Genomic DNA, 21399 nt, shown 5'->3' with positions numbered 1-21399 from the left:
ACACAACAAGTGTATGCTTCAAAATTAAGAAAACAGACGCTGGATATTTTTAGCTCAACAAATATTGTATTTGTTATAATTAATGTGATGAATTACAGTCGGAGTTACTCTGATACTCTGATGGCATCAGAGTAAACATAAGACCTGACTAAGTAAGACCTGACTAAATCACTGCAACAGTCCAAATAAAATAAAAGTCATGCATTTATGCAAATAAGTGTTGCATATATAAAATACTGCAAGTCACAGAGCAAATGCTTAAAGCACATCGCCCAAGACTTTCAAAGGAGCACATTTTTAAGGACTCTTTTTTTCATAATCATTATTTATTTTATAGTTTAAAAATGTTTTTGGCGAGGCACAGGGCTGCTTGACTAGTCATAACCAGTCAGAATACTTTAAAATGACATACCAACTTATTAGACTGGATGTTAACGGTTATCACTCCTACATCACTTTAATGAGAGTCACTTTAAGCCCAAACATTATGACGGACAAGGCATTTGACGCCGTCAGCCCCTGTCATTGCACATAACGCCAACAATTATAGCACTGCTGTCCAGCTTTATCTAGCTAATGTGCGAACATCCTTGTTCAACATCGGCTGAACAGCTTTATTCCAACACGCATCTGATAAGAGAGAAAATGTATGGAGTAGAGAGGGAAGATTTGGAGCTTAATTGCACCCAGCAGCAGCTTTAGGAAACCGATTTGCGCTTATGGACGCAAATAAAAGCCCGGCTTATGACTGAGCTCATGCCTCACGTCCCAGTTCCTCTGTGCTGTGTGATAAACAGGTTTTTCCCTCTTTTAAAGTTTCAGTAAGCATCCAAAATTGAGAACATCCACTGAATTTGCCCATTGGTGTGGATTTGTTCGGCTGTCGGTGTGATTGCTTGCATTATAGTCTATTGGAAAAAAAGAAAGTCATTCAGATTCAGATTCTTGGGAATTGTGCTCGGACTGTGCTTATCTGGGGTGTCATATGTCACATTTACCATGCAGTTTTAGCTGGAATTGTGTGGAGTTTTATCTCAGAATGCTTAGTATGGACCGACATGCCCTAAGGGTGAGCAAATGTATAGCGTGCCCTGATATGATATGAAAATGGTGCACAAACATCCACGTTTTGGCTTTAAAATGGGAGTGTGAAGTTTCATTTCTTGGTCAGGCAATCTAATAAATATACATTAAAGAGCTTTTTGAGGTGACTTACTTCAACATTTCACCCTCCGACACCAAAGAGATCCATTTAATTCCTCTTGCCGTCACACACACACATACACACACACACACACACACACACACACACACACACACACACACACACACACGCACACACACACAATCGGTCTATGTAATCAGATAACCACACTGTGCACATTGGTGCCCACCCAGCTGAATATTCTCCATGGTTGACAGGAACTGGGATGTATTTGGTTTCAGATAGGAGATAGAAAACCCATTTCCAGTTAGCTATCAGAATATACAAGTAGCCACACACACACTAACACACACACACACACACACACATACACAAGCTCATAAAGACAGCTGCTTTTAAGCAAACCTCTCTTAATCACAAAACACATGTCAACACAAGTCTCTTCATATACCCAAGCACACAAATGACTATAGTGGTACAAAAACATAGTCTTGGTGATAATGAGTTCGACGGCTTGGGCGTGATTTACACACACACAACCACTGTAAGCTCAAAAAATGCATTGCAACAGTGCCCCCTGTCATTTTGGTCTTCGCCAACTGAAGTCAAAGCTCTTTCCATTCAGCCTAACCCTTGTGTTCTAATCAAAACATAATAGTTTGGGGTTCCCTGGCCTTTTATTGTTAGCTTGTTGTGCCATACTGTATGTGATCACCAAATAATGGATTCAGTTTTTGTCATCTTTTGTATTTCTTTATGAAACTATTTGATTATAGGTCTCAGATCAGGCTTTTTAAGTGTGACATTTTATTTTTTATTATTATTTAAATTCTAATATATATATATATATATATATATATATATATATATATATATATATATATATATATATATATATATATATATATATATATATATATATATATATACTATTACACGAGTAGCAGTGTGATATGGCTGTATGTCGGCAATGGTGCGAGGCGTGTATTGGCACAAGACCCCAGGCCAAGTGCCTTAGTTTCCCACCAGTTACAACATACAGCCACATCGCACCACTAAGAGTGTAATATACCATTCACATTTACATTTACATTTACATTTAGTCATTTAGCAGACGCTTTTATCCAAAGCGACTTACAAATGAGGACAAGGAAGCAACTTACACAACTAAGAGCATCAATGAATAAGTGCTATAGGCAAGTTTCAGGTCTGTAAAGTCATTTAAAGAAGTAAAGTATTAGTACTTTTTTTTTTTTTTGGGTACAGTTAGTGTGATATCCAGAGAGGCAATTGCATTTATACAACAGTTCGATGGCATAATCGTTTATATAAATAAATAAATAAATAAATCAAACACAGAGAGTCTACAGTATAAATCCTTTTTGCATGAGGAACTACTTCATTTCGCCATTCATTCAAATGCATCTGCAGCTGATGTCAGAACAGCAGAAACCATTGCTACTTCACCAAGATCACTTTAGAGCTAGCGTTTGAATGATTCTCTAGCATAATGTCTAAAGTGATGACAAAACAGTTGATTTTGCTGACATTTTAAGATTGAAATGCTAAACGGCATGAAATGCCATCAGTCTACAGAGATTTCCCAGTATTTCTCTGTTGCAGTTGGGAGATCCCAATAATTAACCCCTAAAAAGTCAAAGCAGAGCAATCACTACCAGATTACTGTTGTGTTTGCGATAAGGAAAAACGCTAAACACATGCAGGCATTTCTTCTTTCTTTCTATTTACTGAACTAGTCTGCAGTAGCAAAAACAGGAGACTCATTCAATAGTATCTGGATGCAGCCTTCATGATGCAGGCTGATTGCATCATACAGCGATGCAATGTCAGACACAATGCACTCAATAGAGTGAGTGACGTCACTGTGACGGGTAGGGTTATGGGGTGGAGTTAGGAGAGCGCATTAAAAAGCATTGGATGCAGCTCAGATTGCACTACACCAGGTCTGCATCCAGATCCCTTTTGACTCATTAGAAACAAACAGATGACCAACCAAAGAGTAACTCATGGTTATACAAAGGGTGGCCAACACTAACCACACACATTCCTGATATGTGAGTCCCACCTCACATTCAATACACTTCAATTACTCTGGTATAAATACAACACCACAACATACAAAAGTGAGAGATCGACTTGGAATGTTATGTACCTGTTTAATAATGATTTGATCAGCTCTATTACAAATTACACTGAGTTTTTCTCCTCTAGGGGCTTATTATGCGGCCTCTGTCACCATCTTGTGGATGATCAACCATCTTTGCTCTGCTCAATGACAGGCTAATTCCTGCCGACACGCGTCTCTCAGAAATGATAAATATTTAAAATAGGCACTATCCTTATAAATAAACTGCATAGATGCAATCTAAACATCTACATTCTCAACTAAAAAGCCTCAAAAGTACATTATGTTGTCCAACAGCAGCAACATTTGTCAAAATGTAGAGTGTCCTCTGCTTGTTGCTGTATGTGGGTGGAGAAATACACAAAGGTGAAGGGTCAAAAGGCTGGATGAGTGATGTTACTTGCAGAATATCGCATGGCTATCAGCCAATTAAATTCAAGAAACAGAAAGAACTGTTGTGTGTGTGTGTGTGTGTGCGTGTGTGTGTGCGTGTGCATGTGTGTGTGTGTGTGTGTATGTGTGTGCATGTATATGTAAAAAATATTATCAGACATACTTAGTAAAATAAATGTTTTTTAGTTTACAGTGCATGCATTGTGCAGCCTACAAAAATAGGGTATTATTTGACATTATTAACTTCACGTTAATATTCATATGATTATTATCTTCAATAGTACTAAAAACATTTTGACTGCTATTTTTTTATACATTTTTACAGAAAAAAATCTGTAAATATGAATGTAAAATATGTGTTACTCTCAAAAATACAGAAAATTTATTTTAAAAAACAAACAAAAAATAACATAATACCAAATTACAATCAATAACTGTAAGTTTAATGTTAGAATTGTTTATTACAGAAAATGTCTGTAAAACGAAAGGTATTTCACTGTATATTGAAAGAACAGGAAAATTCTGTAAAAAATTCATACAGGTGAGAGAATTGTTAGAATTGTTTATTTTCCCCCCAATTTCTGTTTAACAGAGAGAAGATTTTTTCAACACATTTCTAAACATAATAGTTTTAATAACTCATCTTTAATAACTTATTTATTTTATCTTTGCCATGATGACAGTAAATGACATTTGACTAGATATTTTTCAGGAGACTTCTATACAGCTTAAAGTGACATTTAAAGGCTTAAGTAGGTTAATTAGGTTAACTAGGCTGGTAAGGGTAATTAGGCAAGTTATTGTATAATGATGGTTTGTTCTGTAGACAGTCGAAAAATATATTTAGCTTAAAGGGGCTAATAATATTGACCTTAAAATGGATTTTAAAAAAGTAAAAACTGCTTTTATTCTAGCCGAAATAAAACAAATAAGAATTTCTACAAGAAAACATATTATCAGACACACTGTGAAGATTTCCTTACTCTGTTAAACATAAAAAATAATAAGAAAAGAAAAGAAATCATAGCGGGGCTGATAAGTCTGACTTCAACTGTATATATAGCTTATAATTTGCTAACAAATCACTTTTTAACTTTAATTAGTAAATGCAATCCTACTTTTTTCCAATATGAAATATTGTCAAACATATCAATACATGTCGAGTTAAACCATTTAAAATGTTTCTTACTGTAATGCTGTGTTCGGAACAAAGTGCTGCCATGCTTCTTTTCATTCATATTACAACAGGCAGAGTCTAAATGCCATTTAATTGGATGACTAATGTCTATGGACAGCAGGCTATAAATTCAGTAAATTCCTCCAAATGCAAAAAATAAAAAAATATTTAAAAATAAAATGTAAAAAAATGACACAGGAAGAAGGAAGAAACAGGAAAACAAGTTGAAAAAAAGACGGAATTCAATATTTAAATTCATAAAATATCATAACAAGACATTTTTTAGCTATTTTTTGTAGCCAGTAATTTTTGACCAGAAAATGTAACAATGTGGAGTGTGGTAAAATATATATATATATATATATATATATATATATATATATATATATATATATATATATATATATATATATATATATATATATAAATATATATATATATATATATATATATATATTTAAAACTGTCATACCATGTATGAACAAACATAATAAATTTTATCTCACGATTAACTAAAATTTTAGGGGAAAGAAAATCCCCCCCGGGTCATAAAAAAAGCATGAATGTCCGCGCTCCCCTTCACTAGATCTCAATGAACCCAGCGCAGCAGCTGCAACCTTTGCTTCACAATCAGCCATTTCTCTCCTCAAGCGCAGACATAAATATTCATTTGATCCCTCTCACTGCAGTTTCTGTAAATCTCTTTGTCTGTGTTATGTCTGAGAATTAAACCTGCACAGGAGGTAACCATATATTTATCACAAATGGGGTCATATTAGCCGTTATCATTCTCGCCGGGCTTCAAAGCTGTAAAAATATTTTGTGGGCGTCCATCATTATTGCGTCCATGTATTATTTACACGGACACACAACACCGGGCTATTCACAGCAGCACTTTACATGTTCAAAGAGCTTTTTAAGAGAGCCACGTGGTGTTCATATTTCCACTATATTCCAAACACGAACACACTTATCCTGAAATGATGGTGAGATCCAGGCCTCCGTCAGGTGTTAATGATGGACTAACAGATGGTTGACAGATTCAGAACTTACACACATTTTTTTTCTTTTTAATTGGGAGCACAATGCAGGAAAGAGTGTAAATTGTGCTCCACCAGGGAAACAAAGAGCTGGTGGATAGAAATGCAGATGTACACTGTCCATTTACTGGTGGGAAATTGTAGTAATGGGCTTATAGTGATTTGGTTTGAATTTACTGAAGGTTACAGTGTGGGAGATGGTCGGACCGAGGGATAAGATGTTCATTTTTGGAGTGTTCTTGTTCTCAGGAACGATTGATTAGAAATTCTAATCTTAGATTAGTGAGTATCAAAGAGCTGAATGGGCTCTGGCTGTGTCTCGGGCTCCCTCTGAATGCTAAAATGAAAAATGAGACACCCTGTGGTGCAAAGTCCACGAGAACTCAGATTTACATCAGATTCACTACTTGGGACAAGCTGAGCCTCACATGTTTCCTCACTTCTCTCTCCCCCTTTTTTACGGTTGGTACCAACAGCACTGACAGTCAATGCACTGGGATTGGTAAGATTTTTCTTTTTATATATCATATTTTGTATAATATCATATCTTAAAACATTTCATAATATTTACAATTTAAATCTAAAATATTTAGAATTTGTTACAATAATTTATTTACATTTGTTTAAAATGCAATTTATTTTCCTGTGATGGCTCTATATTTGTGGGGAAATCATAATTTAATAATGCCCATAATAACAATAATATGTGATTATTATTATTATTATTATTGTTATTATTATTATTATTATTATTATTATTATTATTGTTGTTGTTGTTGTTGTTGTTGTTGTTGTTGTTGTTATTCAGCTAACAATTTGAATTGAATAAAGGTTTAAAAACACATTTAATTAATCCTGCAAGTAATTTTATCACATGTAAATGGTGTTCAATGATTGATCTAACATCAATAATAATAATAATTATTATTATTATTATTATTGTTGTTGGTGTTGTTGTTGTTGTTGTTGTTGTTGTTGTTGTTCAGCTAACAATTTAAATTGAATAAAGGTTTAAAAAAATCATATTTAATTAATCCACCTGCAAGTAATTTTATCACACATAAACGGTGTTCAATGACCACAATAACAATAATAAATAATAATAATAATAAAATAATAATAATAATAATAATAATAATAATTATTATTATTATTATTATTATTATTATTATTATTGTTATTGTTATTATTATTATCATTATTATTATTATTATTATTATTATTATTATTATTATTATTATTATTATTCAGCTAACAATTTGAATTGAATAAAAGTTTAAAAAACACATTTAATAATTATACCTGCATAGAATTCTTTCACATGTAAACGATGTTCAGAGGTACAACAAAAAGTGATGCAATACAAGTGAAATGAGTGCATGGATTAAATAATTTAAATAAATTGTAAGAATGTTAACAGTAATATTCAGTAATTATAAACAGTTCTTCCGAGTAATACTGGTTATGCTTGACAAGTTACTGGGTGCCATTTGTAACCAGAGTAATTTCATGGACTGAATGAATCCTTTACGTGACATGAATATTGTGCTTCATGACCAAATGTGCATGGGTACACTTTCTACATAGAAAAGCAAGATGTATTTAGGATGCAGAAACACAAAACAAGGGTAGTGATTTATAATCATTCTGATTAGTTCATGTTACTTTATGCATTTTATACACTTTTATTAATATTTGCTGGATACAATTAGCACAGGTTTTCATTGTTAGTTCGTGTTAAATAATATTAAGCCAATAAATAACATTAGCAGATGAACATCTTTAGATTTTAAGAATAATTTAAATATGCTGTAATAATTAAAAGTATTTAATTCATTGTCAGTTCATGTTAAATAATGTGTTGGGCAGTCGTTGGGTAGCATAGTTTAAAAAGCAAGTTAGCATCTTTGAAATTTGAATAAATGTTATTACACTCAATAAACTATGTTTGCTGTTTGCTCAAACTTCTTATGTCAAATGAGCTGAAACAACACAATTATAGAGTTTTCTTTGTGACAACTTATTTGTTTTATATTCAATCCAATTACATTTCTAAAAACTAATACATTAACGTAATTCCATCATGTTGTCTCTACACAAATCAATTGTGTGGAACCCAGCATTTTTACAGTGCATGTGTTTATTTATCAGTATTTTAAAATAAATATCTTAAAGTTGCATTTGTCTACTCACAGGGAAAAAGAATACTATGGTAATTTATGGAAATTACTATAGTTTATATGTACCATACTATAGTAAAGTGCTTGAATTATTCTGTTGAGGTATGATAAACAACTGTAGGGATATTCACAAAGGATCAAATGGTGTAGTTTTATAGTTTTAATGTGGTATATTATACAACACTGCACCACAGTTTACTGCAGTAAATCTAAAGTATACTACATTATTTACTATACAAGTTCACGAGTCAGTATGACAATATGCTGAAGCATTCAATAGCATTGTGTTGTAAATAATATAATATACAGCGTATAATACATTTCACTATGCTTCAAAAATGTTATATTAACTATAAATAATTATAGTATTTTTCTCAAAAGAATCTGAATAGTAAGTCATTACTATCTGATTAGTAATACAAACTATACTGTATGAATTCCTGATTAAAGCTGTCCTTCTTTTAATTGCACAGTCTAAAAAAAAACTTTACGGTAAAAAACTGGCAGCTGTGATACAGTAAAACAAAAAAAAAAAAAAACGCATACAATTTTTCTTATGGTAAACTACCATTAATTCATAGTGTAATACACCAGTGGTTTTAAGTAGTAGCATCAACTGTACACACTTTTGTTACGCACAACCATAATACAGACATAGTATGTGTTAATGAGAATGTCATTTGATAAATCAGTGCTCATAATAAGCTGTTTATCCACAAGCAGAGAAAAAATTATTAAAATATAGAAGACGCTGAGTGCCATATTAAACACCATCACAGTAAGACAGAGAATATTAAAGCAACGCAATAAACATCATTTATCTAATTTAGATGTTCTGTAACAAAACTCTGAGACATAACTGATGAGAAAACAACTATATACACTGGGAAAAAAAATCTGCAATTTATATGGGCTTAATTTAAACAAACAAATTAAATGTAGAAATATTCAACCTAATTTGTCTGTTTAAACTGAGCCCAAATCAATTCTTTGCAATCACCTACCTTAAAAATAAAATAATATATTAAATAAATCATCTTTGAATCTTTTTTTTTCTGTTTAATGACCAAAAAATAAATAAAGAAATAAAAGTGAAGTGAAGTTAAGGGAATCATGGGATAGTCAATTTACAGTTAACCAGGTTACTGGTTTTTACTGTAGTATTTTACAGGTTTTTTACCATTTAAATCACAGACTTTTTTTACAGAGTACGATTATCCTGTAAAATGTCAAATATACAAAATACTTGTCATGCCAGAGGAACAAATGTTTTGGTAAAACTTTACAATAAAGGTGTTAATAAGACTGTCATTAAACCTTTATAGTAATGACATGACACTGTGAATGAGATTTTCTGCATGCTTCTGACAACTATTAGTGTCATTTGCTCAGTTATGTGATTGCTAAGACAACTTGTCTTAAGCAAGTAAATCCTAACCAGCCTTTATCTTAGTCATGACTACTTGACATTACTTAGACAACATAACTTGTCATAAATCTGTCATAAACATGATTGTCACGAGTCTGTTATAATTGTATTTATTATAACTGTATAATATTTCAACTGTATTTGTCATTAAAATGTCTCATTGAAATATTCATTACTCTGCCAAATAATTTTTAAGATCGTCATTAATATGTAATAAGATTTTAATAAGAAATTCAGCTTGTATCACTGTAGTTGCGGTAAAAAAGAAAATAAAAAAGGACGCTGCTATAATATTCATGACATATTTACAATGGCTTCATGATTATCATATTTATGACAGATTTATGACAAGTTTTGTTGTCTTGGTAATGTCAAGATGACACGACCAAGACAAAAACAGGCTGTGATATGTTTATTATTGCAAGTTGTCATAACACATGATATGGTGGCTCAGTGGCTAGCACTGTGGCCTCATATCAGGAAAGCCACTGGTTTGAGTCTCAGCAGGCCTAGTTAGAGTTTCTGTATGAAGTTTGAATGTTCTCCTTGTGTTGGCGTGGGTTTCCTCTGGTTGCTCCGACGTTCTCCAAACTAGCTAAATTGATTAACTAAATTGGCTGCAGTGTATGAGTGTGTGTGTGTGTGTGTGTGTGAGAATGAGAGTGTATGGGTGTTTCCCAACTCTGGGTTGCGGCTGGAAGGGCATCCGCAGCATAAAACATATACTGGAATAGTTGGCGGTTCATTCCGCTGTGCAACCCCTAAGGAATAAGCGAATAAGCCGAAGGAAAATGTATAAATGAAGCCATAACAAACAATCTCATCTTTGCATTTAAAATGTCATAACTAAGCAAATGACGCTTAATGATAGTTGTTATAAGCATGCATAAAATCTCATTCACATTTGTGATGTGTCTCATTCACATTCGTGATGTGTCATGTCATGATTATAAAGGTTTGATGACAGTCTTATGAACACACATTTAACTGAAGTGTTACCCAAAAAACGTGTTGTCATTAAAAATGTCTTCTTATGTTTATTTGGGGTTTTGTTTGTTTGATTTGTTGTTTGTTTGTTTGTTTGTTTGTTTATATGAATGTCTAATTTTCAAGTTTATTAGTTCAGAATGACATGAGGTTGAACAAATAATGACATAATTCTCATTTTGAGGAACTACGGTAACCCTTTCACCCAACCATGAGGTAAAAACACTTCCAAGTGCATTTGTTTCCAAGTTCTTGATTTATACATCTACACTTGCCAACAACAATTGTTTCACAAGGAATTTCACTCTCTACTCATTAATGTCTTTTGCAAAATAGATCACGGATTTCTCCTCTCCCCCATTGTAAATCCATACATGAGTCCTCATAAATTGGTTGCATACGAATCGGCATAAATGTCTGTTAGACAGCAACAAACCTTAATTGAATTGTGCTTGTTTTTATTGTACTTTATCTTCCACTTAATACGCTCTAACAAGCTTTCAAATTCAATCAGTCCGTTGACTCAATTCAGTCTGTCCGTGCACATCTGCAAGCACAATAACTCACAGCGCAGTGACGTATTAGCAGTCGGCTCTCGGGGCATTCATGATTACTCTCCACCGCTGAATGCATCATTAGCGTTTAAGACGGTTCTTTCAAGATGTATGTACGTAATAAATCAACACACGTCCTGCGGTGTTTCCTGGGCAGTGTGTGTGATTGTGATTGGGCCGAGGTAAAAGCAATCAGAGAGGAAAATATCAAGACAAGAGAAGCGTGCAGATTATTGGGTATCCAGCGGCGATTCCTTTTTTCTTTCTGTGAGGCCACAATTAATACAGAGGGCAAATCTTATTTTCTGTTTATATATGTACAACTGTAGATATCCAAATCATTTAAAGTTCAGTGAGCTTTAACATGAGCAATATAGAGTGATATTATGGTTTAATGATATTTATTCACTGCAATTTAATTTGTATTTGCTATTTACTTTTTGAAACAACATTGTCATAACATTATACGAGGGCAAAAATATTATGTCAAGGCCAAGGTCAACTTTATTTATATAGCACCTTAAAGCATCATTGTTAACCAAAGTGCTTCACAGACATGGCAAATATAATAAACAATAAGAGAGATTGGACAATATATGCTAGAATAAAAAAGTAAAAACCAAAAATATTTTTTGGTGGGGGTTATGATGTCGTTTCTTTTTGTGCTTACCAGCTGACGGCTTACCTCCATGTGGAAGACTTTCCTCCTGCAACTGTTTGTCCATTTAGCCCATCATGTACGTCAGTGGACTTGAGACGCAGAAAGAAGTTGTCCACGACGACGGGTTCAAGTCCAGGGAAGAGCGGTTCCAGAAATTAGGTAAATACAAAAGCAGAATTTAAAAAATAAAATGAACAAGTTCATAACAGGGTGAGAATGTGGTAAAATCCGAAAACGTGATAAAAATCAGACGATGGCTTTTCTTTTTCAGCTTTTTGTAAATCGTTGGTTGGGTTTAGGGAAGTAAGTGGGTGGGTGGTTCAAACAATAAAAATGGTTGGGTTTAGGGAAGGTGGAGGTTGAGTCTGTCACTCAGTCAGTCAGACAGACAGTTGGTCCACAGCGGCCTTTGTTGGGTTTATGCATGAACAGCAAGGGCGCAATTGGCACTTGCGAGAGAAATTTGAGATCCGAAAAAAGCACACACAGCAGCCTCTCATGGACTCGCGAAAATAAAAACTGAAAAAATACGTACCTCCCTGAACATTTTAATCCTTTAATGAAATATTTTTTCATTTGTAAAGATATTTGTGTATTGCTGTACATCATGTGTGTATTAAACGTTTGAACCTGCATAGGCGCATAACTAATGCGATCTGGACAGGACTTTAGACCAGCTTTTAATTGGTCAATGTCGCGGTTTATTTCAGTTTTCAACAATGCGACATGACACACCTCCTTTATAGACCGGCACACCTATGAGTCCAAAAAGTAGGCAAATGGATTGACTATTTAAACAACATGGCACAAAACGTGAAAATTACGTTTGTGCTAGTCTGAAAATAGCAACAAATTGCGCAAAACACATCTTGCGCCTTATTGTGCCATGTGTATGATAGGGCGTTATGTGTTCCAAAATTTTGAGCATAGACTGAGAAAGATCTGTCTCCTTTCGTTTTCAAGTGGGATTTAGGAACAATTAGCAAGAGCTGAGAAGAGGACCTAAGGGATCTTTGAGGAGAATACAAACTATTATATACTGACATCATGGCAAAGAGCAAGTAAATTATGTCATTAAAACTATTATGTTTAAAAATGTGTTTAACAAATTTCCTCTCTGTTAAACAGAACTTGGGAAATATTTGATAAAGAATTTAAATTTTACAGGAAGCTAATAAGTTTGTCTTTAACTTTATATATATATATATATATATATATATATATATATATATATATATATATATATATATATGTGTGTGTGTGTGTGTGTGTGTGTGTGTGTGTGTGTGTGTGTGTGTGTGTGTGTGTGTTTGATGAAGTAACATTAAAGAACACAAAACCCAACAGAACACATTAAGACTAATAAAACCTATCTAATTTAAAGCTAAGTATATTGACAAAATTAATTATGATACAAATAATATGCACATACTCTTTGTACAATGATATAAATGTTAAACAACTTTTAACAGTTTTACAATGCTATATTCTTCCTATATCTTACCAGCACCACTGTTGCTTTGCTGAAAAGATTGGGTTTGTTGCAGGTGTCTATGTTTGAGCCTTAGAAACACGTATGCACACACAAACACAAAACACACACACACACACACACACACACACACACACACACACACACACACACACGAACTGGCCTTGTGCCTGGTGAGAGCTTGTTAAGTGTAGGGCTGAATAGTTGAGCCGGCCCCCCGTCTGCCTTCAGCTGCCCCTTACCTCACCAGGCTTTCTGTTCTCATCTGCAGGCCAGCCAGACACCCTATACACACACACACACACACACAGCTCTTTGAATGGCTCCTAACCCATGTGCACATTCACAGGCATGTTTTCTGCACACACAGAATTCACAAGTAGACTCAGGCAAAACACATAGAGATACACATACTGTACGCTCCACACTACTGAGATAGAGAGAGAGAGAGAGAGAGAGAGAGAAAAAAGATTTAGTTTCGCTATATTTATTGTCTTTCAGTGTAGTATATAAATATTTAGTTATTATTAACTAAAAGTAAAGCCATGAAATTAAATTATATAAATGTTTTGTTACTTTAAATTCTACCTATTATTAGCGTTAGTTTGTTAGTTATTTATTTCAGTTACCAGCCAACGAAACATTTCTGTATTTCATGGGTTCAACATATTTAAAGAAGAGAGTAAAACTTAAATTCAAAAACTTTAAAATTACAATGTAGAAGCAAAATTAATAAAACAAGATAAGAAAAGCCACATTTTAATTTAAACAAAACAGCTAAAACACTCTTTCAAATTAAATATATCAAAAGTGGGTCACTGTTCTTAAATAAGAAAACATGTCTGACAATGTAATTTTCACGTTTTGCGCCACGTTGTTTAAATAGCAAATCCATCTGTGCCTCCTTTGTGGACTCATGGGTGTGTCGGTGTATAAAGGAGGAACTGAAACAGATTGTGCCATTGACCAACTAAAGGTTGAGCGCCTATGTGAGTCCAAACGCTTACACATAACTTAATACACACAGGATGTACAGCAATACACAAATATCTTTACAAATAAAAAAATATTAAAAGATTAAAGTTTTACAAAAATATTATTTTCTACACAAATATAAAATCCTTTTCCTCCATGCTTTCTTCACCTCAGGGGACTTTTTCAGTTTACTCATGACAATTTGCATTTGTATAATGTTAGGATTATTAGCAGTATTATTTATTATATGCATATTTCTTTATTTTTTTTTTTATAAAAACATTATATTTGTTTTAATAAAATGTTTAGATTTTCCACCTGTCGGGATTTGGAGACATATACATCACCATATGGGATATAAGAACAGGGCATGTTTTGGATATAACTCTGTTTTTTGACCACACTTCATTAATATTGTTCATTTATTTGTTTGCTGGAAATTAGAACTGAATTTAGAAATAGTTTTGAAACCAATCTTTGCTCTTAACAAACTAAATGAAGTATATAGGCTAATGGATGTCTTTAATGGAGTGTGTACAACACAGTTTCCTTATCATCAAAAGTATAGGAGTAGAGTAAATAGTAAAAGTAAAGTAAAAAGAATGTAAAGAGGCTGAATGGAGAAGGCTCGTTCTTCATCCTCACACAGATGGTCTGTTTAACTTTTATTGCTAGTAAAGCAAGTCCACAATGTAAATCGCAAATGTGCCATGGCGCGACACAACTGACTCTCAAAGGGATTGGGAGATGACACTCTGGTTGGTTTAATGCACGTTATTCTCAAAACACACCCATTACTCATTAAGAGAATAAGCACAACCCTGTTAGACCATGCGCCGAGGCGCAGGGCATATTTTTCTATCCTTAAAATAGCAAAGGTGGATTTAGACATGCCATTAATGCTTTTGCGCTATACGCTTTACACCTAGATTGTTAAAATAGAGCCCTTTATTTTAGCCAGTTGCCAGATAGTTGTATAAGAACTAATGACTAAAGATAAATGTTAGGCTTAAAAAAAAAGTCTTCCAATGATAGATATGATACTGATAGTGTATCCTGAAATGAACTGTTTATAAAAAAAATAAGACATGCTAAGATATTAAATGTTTATTATACCATTAATTATATTAGTATTTATTAATTCATTCATTTTTTTCCAAAAATCAAAATGCAATGTCTTGCCTTAATTTATTATGCATTTACTGGAAAAACAAAATAAACATACTTAGGGTAAAAAGTCAGTGTGCTAGGAATGCAGAACTCACAAAAATTACTGGAACCGCATGCTTTTCATTCCATTCAGTCCTTTTAACAGTTCCTTGATTCCTCTGTGATGCAACAATATGTAAATTTAAAACAGTCAAACAACATTTCCTGCAGTGCATTCTGTGACAGTGTTATAACAGCGATGAATCTACAGCACAGAGCCAAAAAAAAAATCATGTTTTCAGTCTGAATTGAATATGAGGAGAGAGAAACCTGAAGATAATACAAAATACATTTAAAAAAAACATTGTTTTATTGCATTCAGCTGCATCCTCGCTGGCTGTACACACCAATTACTCAGCACAAACAGAACAATCTGATTAACGATGGAGGACTCTCATGAATGAGCCAGAACTTTTTAATGAATCAGTGAGTCATGAATGAGTCTTCAAATTTAGGAGTTATTGGTTTGGGAACTTAAAACCCACAAGCCGCCAATTATGGGTATTTTGCCTTGTTTACCAGCACTGTGGTGTCTGACCTTCTCATACAGGCCTTTGGCAGGAAATGTGGATGTTTTGTAGAAATGACTACATGAAGTTTTCTTATTTCATTTAATAGCCCGTGCTTTATTGTAGAATTTCCAAAAGAAGGTAGAAGAGGCAATCTAGCACATAAATAATATAGTAATATATAAGAAATTCCAAACAACAATAGCATTGAATATAAAAAAAGCTGTTGTCACTGTACTTTTGAAGGTCACACGATTGTATAGAAATATAATTCTAACATGCAGAGGCAGAACTTATTACTCACAAGAAGCATTATTTATTATTGCCAATGATGAAAACTATTTGGTGCTAAATATTTAATTCAAATTTCAAAAGTTCAAATGAACAGTATTTATTTGCAATAGAAATCTTTTGTGACATTCTAAATGTATTTTCTTTATGTATCAGACATGAAAACATTATAAAAAGAATACTCACCCTAAACTTTGAGTTTAAAACAATAGTGTAAAGTGGGAAGAAAAATAGTTATAATAAATGAGTTATATGAGTGATAAAAACATGTATAATGCTTACAAGGATTTAAATGTGTTTTATTAAAACTATTTAATGGATTATGTTTTTTTATTATACATGCATATTAAATTGTTATCTATCTATCTATCTATCTATCTATCTATCTATCTATCTATCTATCTATCTATCTATCTATCTATCTATCTATCTATCTATCTATCTGTCTGTCTGTCTGTCTGTCTGTCTGTCTGTCTGTCTGTCTGTCTGTCTGTCTGTCTGTCTGTCTGTCTGTCTGTCTGTCTGTCTGTCTGTCTGTCTGTCTGTCTGCCTGCCTGCCTGCCTGCCTGTCTATATATATATATATATATATATATATATATATATATATATATATATATATAAAAAAAAAAATATATATATATATATATATATATATATATATATATATATATATATATATATATATATATATATATATATATATATACACACACAGAGCTTGACATTAACTTTTTTTATCACCAGCCACTGTGGCTAGTACATTTCCAATATTACTAGCCACTCGCCATTTTCACTAGCCACACATTTTTGTTGGAAAATATATTTTATATGCATAAATGAACCTAAATTTTTTATGCAGCAGATGCCCTTGCAGCCACAACCGATCTCTGGGAAACATCCACACACACTCATTCACACTCATACACTACAGACAATTTAGCTTACCCAATTCACCTGTACCACATGTCTTTGGACTGTGGGGAAAACTGGAGCACCCGGAGGAGAGCCACACGAACTCCACACAGAAACGCCACACAGAAACGCCAACTGACCCAGCCGGGACTCAAACCAGCAACCTTCTTGCTGTTAGGCGACAGTGCTAACCACTGAGCCACAGTGTCACCCTATCTTATTGTATTTGCTATATACAGAAGTTGGCTGTAAAGAAGTTAAGTCCAGCTATTTGCATGGCAGTGGGGGATGCCATTTCTTCAGAAGTACTAAAAGAATCGCTAATGGAATGGTTAAGAACCAGAATCGTTAAATTCCCTGCGATTCCCATCACAAACTGTGATGGATGCACATGCCCGATCAAGACCTCGGCGAAATCTCAGGGTTGTCTGCATTACGAGAAGGTTCCTCAGACTGAGTGCATGTCATGGTTTAATGAGGAATGACGTTGGGGGTTTTTTATCCGCCGTATTGAATTTTATACGCATAAATGTTTCAGGATCTGCTAAAGTTCAGTCACATGGAAACTGTTTATTTATTCAGCGCAAATGAATCTTCTCTCTCTTTTCAACCACTGCTGTGAGCGTGCGAGGGGGTTGTGTGTTGAACATTCACTTGAAGCCGTCTAATGATACCTCTGCCTGTGCATACAATTTATTTTTTTTATCCCCTCAGTTCCTCAAATGCAGCGTATCCTTCGCCAGTTCGGACTAGTTCACTGCCAATACATTTTCACGCAGCAATAATGTAATCTCACTTTCGGTCTTAGAGAATGAGAATCCGTTACATGCTTGAATCACTCAATATTTTATTGTGACCTTTGCATGCTCCTCACAGCGTGTTATTGTCCCCATGACTCTCCTGCAGTCCATCTCCATGTGTGTTTGTCTTTATGGCAGGCCGCTCTGTCTCATATTCCACCTCGTCTTATCTGTAGTGGTCCAGTGGCTTGTAAAATGGTGTGGGGAGAGTTTGTGGAGCTTTGTCTTGGGAGCAGGAGTGACGGATTGAGCCGAGAGGAAAGGGTATTGAGCGTTAAACCAGCCAGAGCAACTTGACTGTTTTTTTTTTTTTTTTGGCACAACACAGCGTCTGTCAGAGGATGATGCGTGTGTGCGTGCAAGTGATATATGATGTATTCATATGACTGAATTATATTAGTGCCAACGGCTTGTGCTTTAGAGTTCTAGTCCACTAGTTTCTCACTGTTAACTTGGTAAACTGATCTACAAACATCATGCTTAACATACTAGACTTTGGAAAAGAATCTCTATAAGATGTCAATCAAAGACAGCTAGATTTAAATGAATTCTATAGCAATGCTTTGGATTTTGCATCCATGCAAACAATCCGTTTAGCCAGTTGTATATACTTGAATTGATTTCCCGTTTCGTAATCTGCAGTAGAACCTTTTTGCTTTGATGGATAATTAGATGTTTATTCTGATGCTCATGAACACTATACACAAATTTTCTGATGGTGAGTCCTAAACTGCTACTGAATGTACACCACTGTAGCAAAGAGAAGTGCAGTTCTTGCTGACCTGATTATAATGGCAGTGAAAGACTGAAAAATGTTTTATTATTATTATTAATATTATTAATAATAATATTACAAATGAACTGGAATATTAATTCATTCAATTTATTTTCCTTCGGCTTTTTTCAGAGGTCTCCACAGCGGAATGAACCGCCAACTACTCTGGCATATGTTTTATGCAGCGGATGCCCTTCCAGCCACAACACAATACTGGGAAACACTCATACACACTCACTCACACACACACTTGTACATTAAGGCTAATTTAGTTTATCCAGTTCACTCATAGCACATGTCTTTGGACTGTGGGTGAAACCGGAGCATCTGGAGGAAACCCATGCGAACACAGAGAGAACATGCACACTCCACACAGAAATGCTAACTGACCCAGCCAGGACTCAAACCAGCAAACTTCTTGCTGTGAGGCAGTGGTGTAAAGTAACAAATTACAAATACCCAAATTACTGTATCATTACTGAGTTGTATAAAACTGAAGTAGTATAAAAATGTGTACTTTTACCTTCCCTTGCGTACATTTTTAGTGCTGTATCGGTACTTTTACTCCACTACTTTCCTTCAACGTGCAGTCATTATTTTTTCATGTCTATAGGAATTCGAAAAATCAGTCCTGTGATTCCTTTTCAAATTAAATCGCACATAGAAAGTAAATCACATCATGATGAACTACCTCAAGACACGGGCGATGTTTGGAAGCATTAAAAGTTTAAGAAGATGTCAAAAATCTTCACACGCAATAATCAAGAGACTGTTTAGACTGCATGTGATGATACGATGACAGAGGTTAACCATATGATAAATGGCCTTAACTGCCAAAAAAGTTAAAGCTTTTTATAGCATAATGCTCACTAATCTTAAGTGCTTTAAAATAGGCTACTTTTTACTCATATTTTGGGTAATATTTACAACAGACATTTTTACTTTACTAAGTTTTTGGGCAAGTAATGGTACTTTTACTCGAGTATAATTTGTCAGTACTCTTTCCATCGCTGCTGTGAGGCTAACCACTGAGCCACCGTGCCTCCCATAATCCAGATTACAGTACCTAAAATGCATAACTTGCCATGGTTAATTTAGATCTTACACAACTCCACTCAGTGTCTTGCTGTCACTGAAATGTAACAAGATTCTGCTGCTTTTTTCCAGGTAATGTTACTTTATTCATATTGACAATGTTAAGAGCTATTAAAAATAGAATAGACTTAACTTATTACTCATTAATTTTGACAGTTCTGAAGTTACTGCTGTGTGAACAAGTCATTTTGAATCTCACCCCAACTGCAGGTAAATACAGTTGTAGCCTGAAATGTAAATCTGTGAACATTACCTTGTTTGCTGAACTGTTCATGTTGAGCACAGTACCTGTGGTATCATGCCTACAGCTGAGCTGATGTTTAAGGGTGCTTTTACGCCTGTGGTTTGTTTAAATTAGTCTGGACCTATTCAATTCATCTTTATTTGTATAGCGCTTTTACAATGTAGATCGTGTCAAAGCAGCTTCACATAGAAGATCAGAGCAAGGAACAACAAAGACGAGGATTCAAATGCATGTAAAATAGGATTATATTTAAGCAAAGCAGGGACAAAAAGAAGCAGCTGGTACAAAATGGGGAATCCAAAAGTGTAGTCAAAAACTGACGAAGTCAAAATAGGTGGCAAGCAGGATCAAACAATAAACAAGGCTAAGGTCAAATTCAGGCAAAATGAAGAAATACAAACACACATCAACATCAAAAACTCCATGCTAAACTGGTGTATGTGTGGTGTATAAATAGTCTGAAATATTAGTGATCACAAGTCTCAGCTGTGTGTGTCTCATCAGCCATGATGAGCAACTAGTGTGTGTGACATGGCCTGATAGGATTTGTAGTTCCTAAACATTTGTAGTTCACCAGCAATCTGTCAGGAGTGGATTGCTGGTGATCGTAACAATTAGTGAATTTAAACAGTGTCAGTTCAGTTTTCAGAGTTTAAGTTTAATTAAGTTTAGTTTAGTTTAGTTTAGTTTAGTTTAGTTTAGTTTAGTTCAGTTCAGTTCAGTTCTGTGTGGTTTAATATTCACTGCTGAGAGTCCAAACACTGAATAGTAATGCATCGATGCGCAGGGCAAGGGCAACAAAGGATACAATGCAACATTTTTTAGTCTTTTATTTTTTTTACATCACACAAATTGCTCTAATCCACACCAAACAAACAAAGCTGCGGTTATGTGACAACTCAATTGCCAGATATACATTTCATATTTCCTAAACTGTTTTTCAATTGGTCAGAATTAATATGCAGGATTAATTAGATTACACAATAAGATTTTGTATGGTGAGACAACGGTGCTGGCTGACTTGTATCCCTAGTCTACATATATGATATAGTTTGTCAAACTTCAGAAAAGCTATACATTTCGAGAAGCACAGATGCAGCTAGAAAACAGTGTTTGTAACCTCAAACTTCAATGTCACTCCAGGAGTACGTTTTCAAGCTGCTACGGGGTTATGCTACTAAAGCACTGTCAACAAATACTCGCTACAGCAGCTGGATTAGTAGAAAAATGCACAGTTCTTTTAACAGTTCACACTGTTCAAGTTTACCAGGACTACCTCTTCAAGCAGGTCTCAGAACGCTTGTTTGGTCCATTTTGGTGTGCACTTGAGTGTGATTGCTGCCTTCACATCTGCCCAAGTGA

General features: G+C 34.3%; 2 long non-coding RNA genes across 5 annotated transcripts in view; one reads left to right on the top strand and one right to left on the bottom strand.

Annotated features, from left to right (window-relative positions):
• The first annotated feature begins 6338 nt into the window (after positions 1–6338).
• Positions 6339–19219, top strand: LOC141379116 (uncharacterized). The gene is made up of 3 exons (XR_012395109.1): positions 6339–6423; positions 11745–11891; positions 18831–19219. It is a non-coding gene; the product is annotated as an uncharacterized lncRNA (long non-coding RNA).
• Positions 19220–20265: 1046 nt separating this feature from the next.
• Positions 20266–21399, bottom strand: part of LOC141379115 (uncharacterized) — a 53326-nt gene continuing 52192 nt past the window's right edge. For 2 of the 4 annotated variants that reach the window (XR_012395106.1, XR_012395105.1), the window contains one exon: positions 20266–21387. This is a non-coding gene — a long non-coding RNA (uncharacterized lncRNA). The remainder of the gene's footprint in view (positions 21388–21399) is intronic. The other 2 variants (XR_012395108.1, XR_012395107.1) reach the window with 1 other exon arrangement.

Source organism: Danio rerio, chromosome 19 (genome assembly GCF_049306965.1).
Source record: "Danio rerio strain Tuebingen ecotype United States chromosome 19, GRCz12tu, whole genome shotgun sequence".
NCBI lineage: Eukaryota > Metazoa > Chordata > Actinopteri > Cypriniformes > Danionidae > Danio > Danio rerio.
This window is presented reverse-complemented; position numbering and strand designations above follow the sequence as displayed.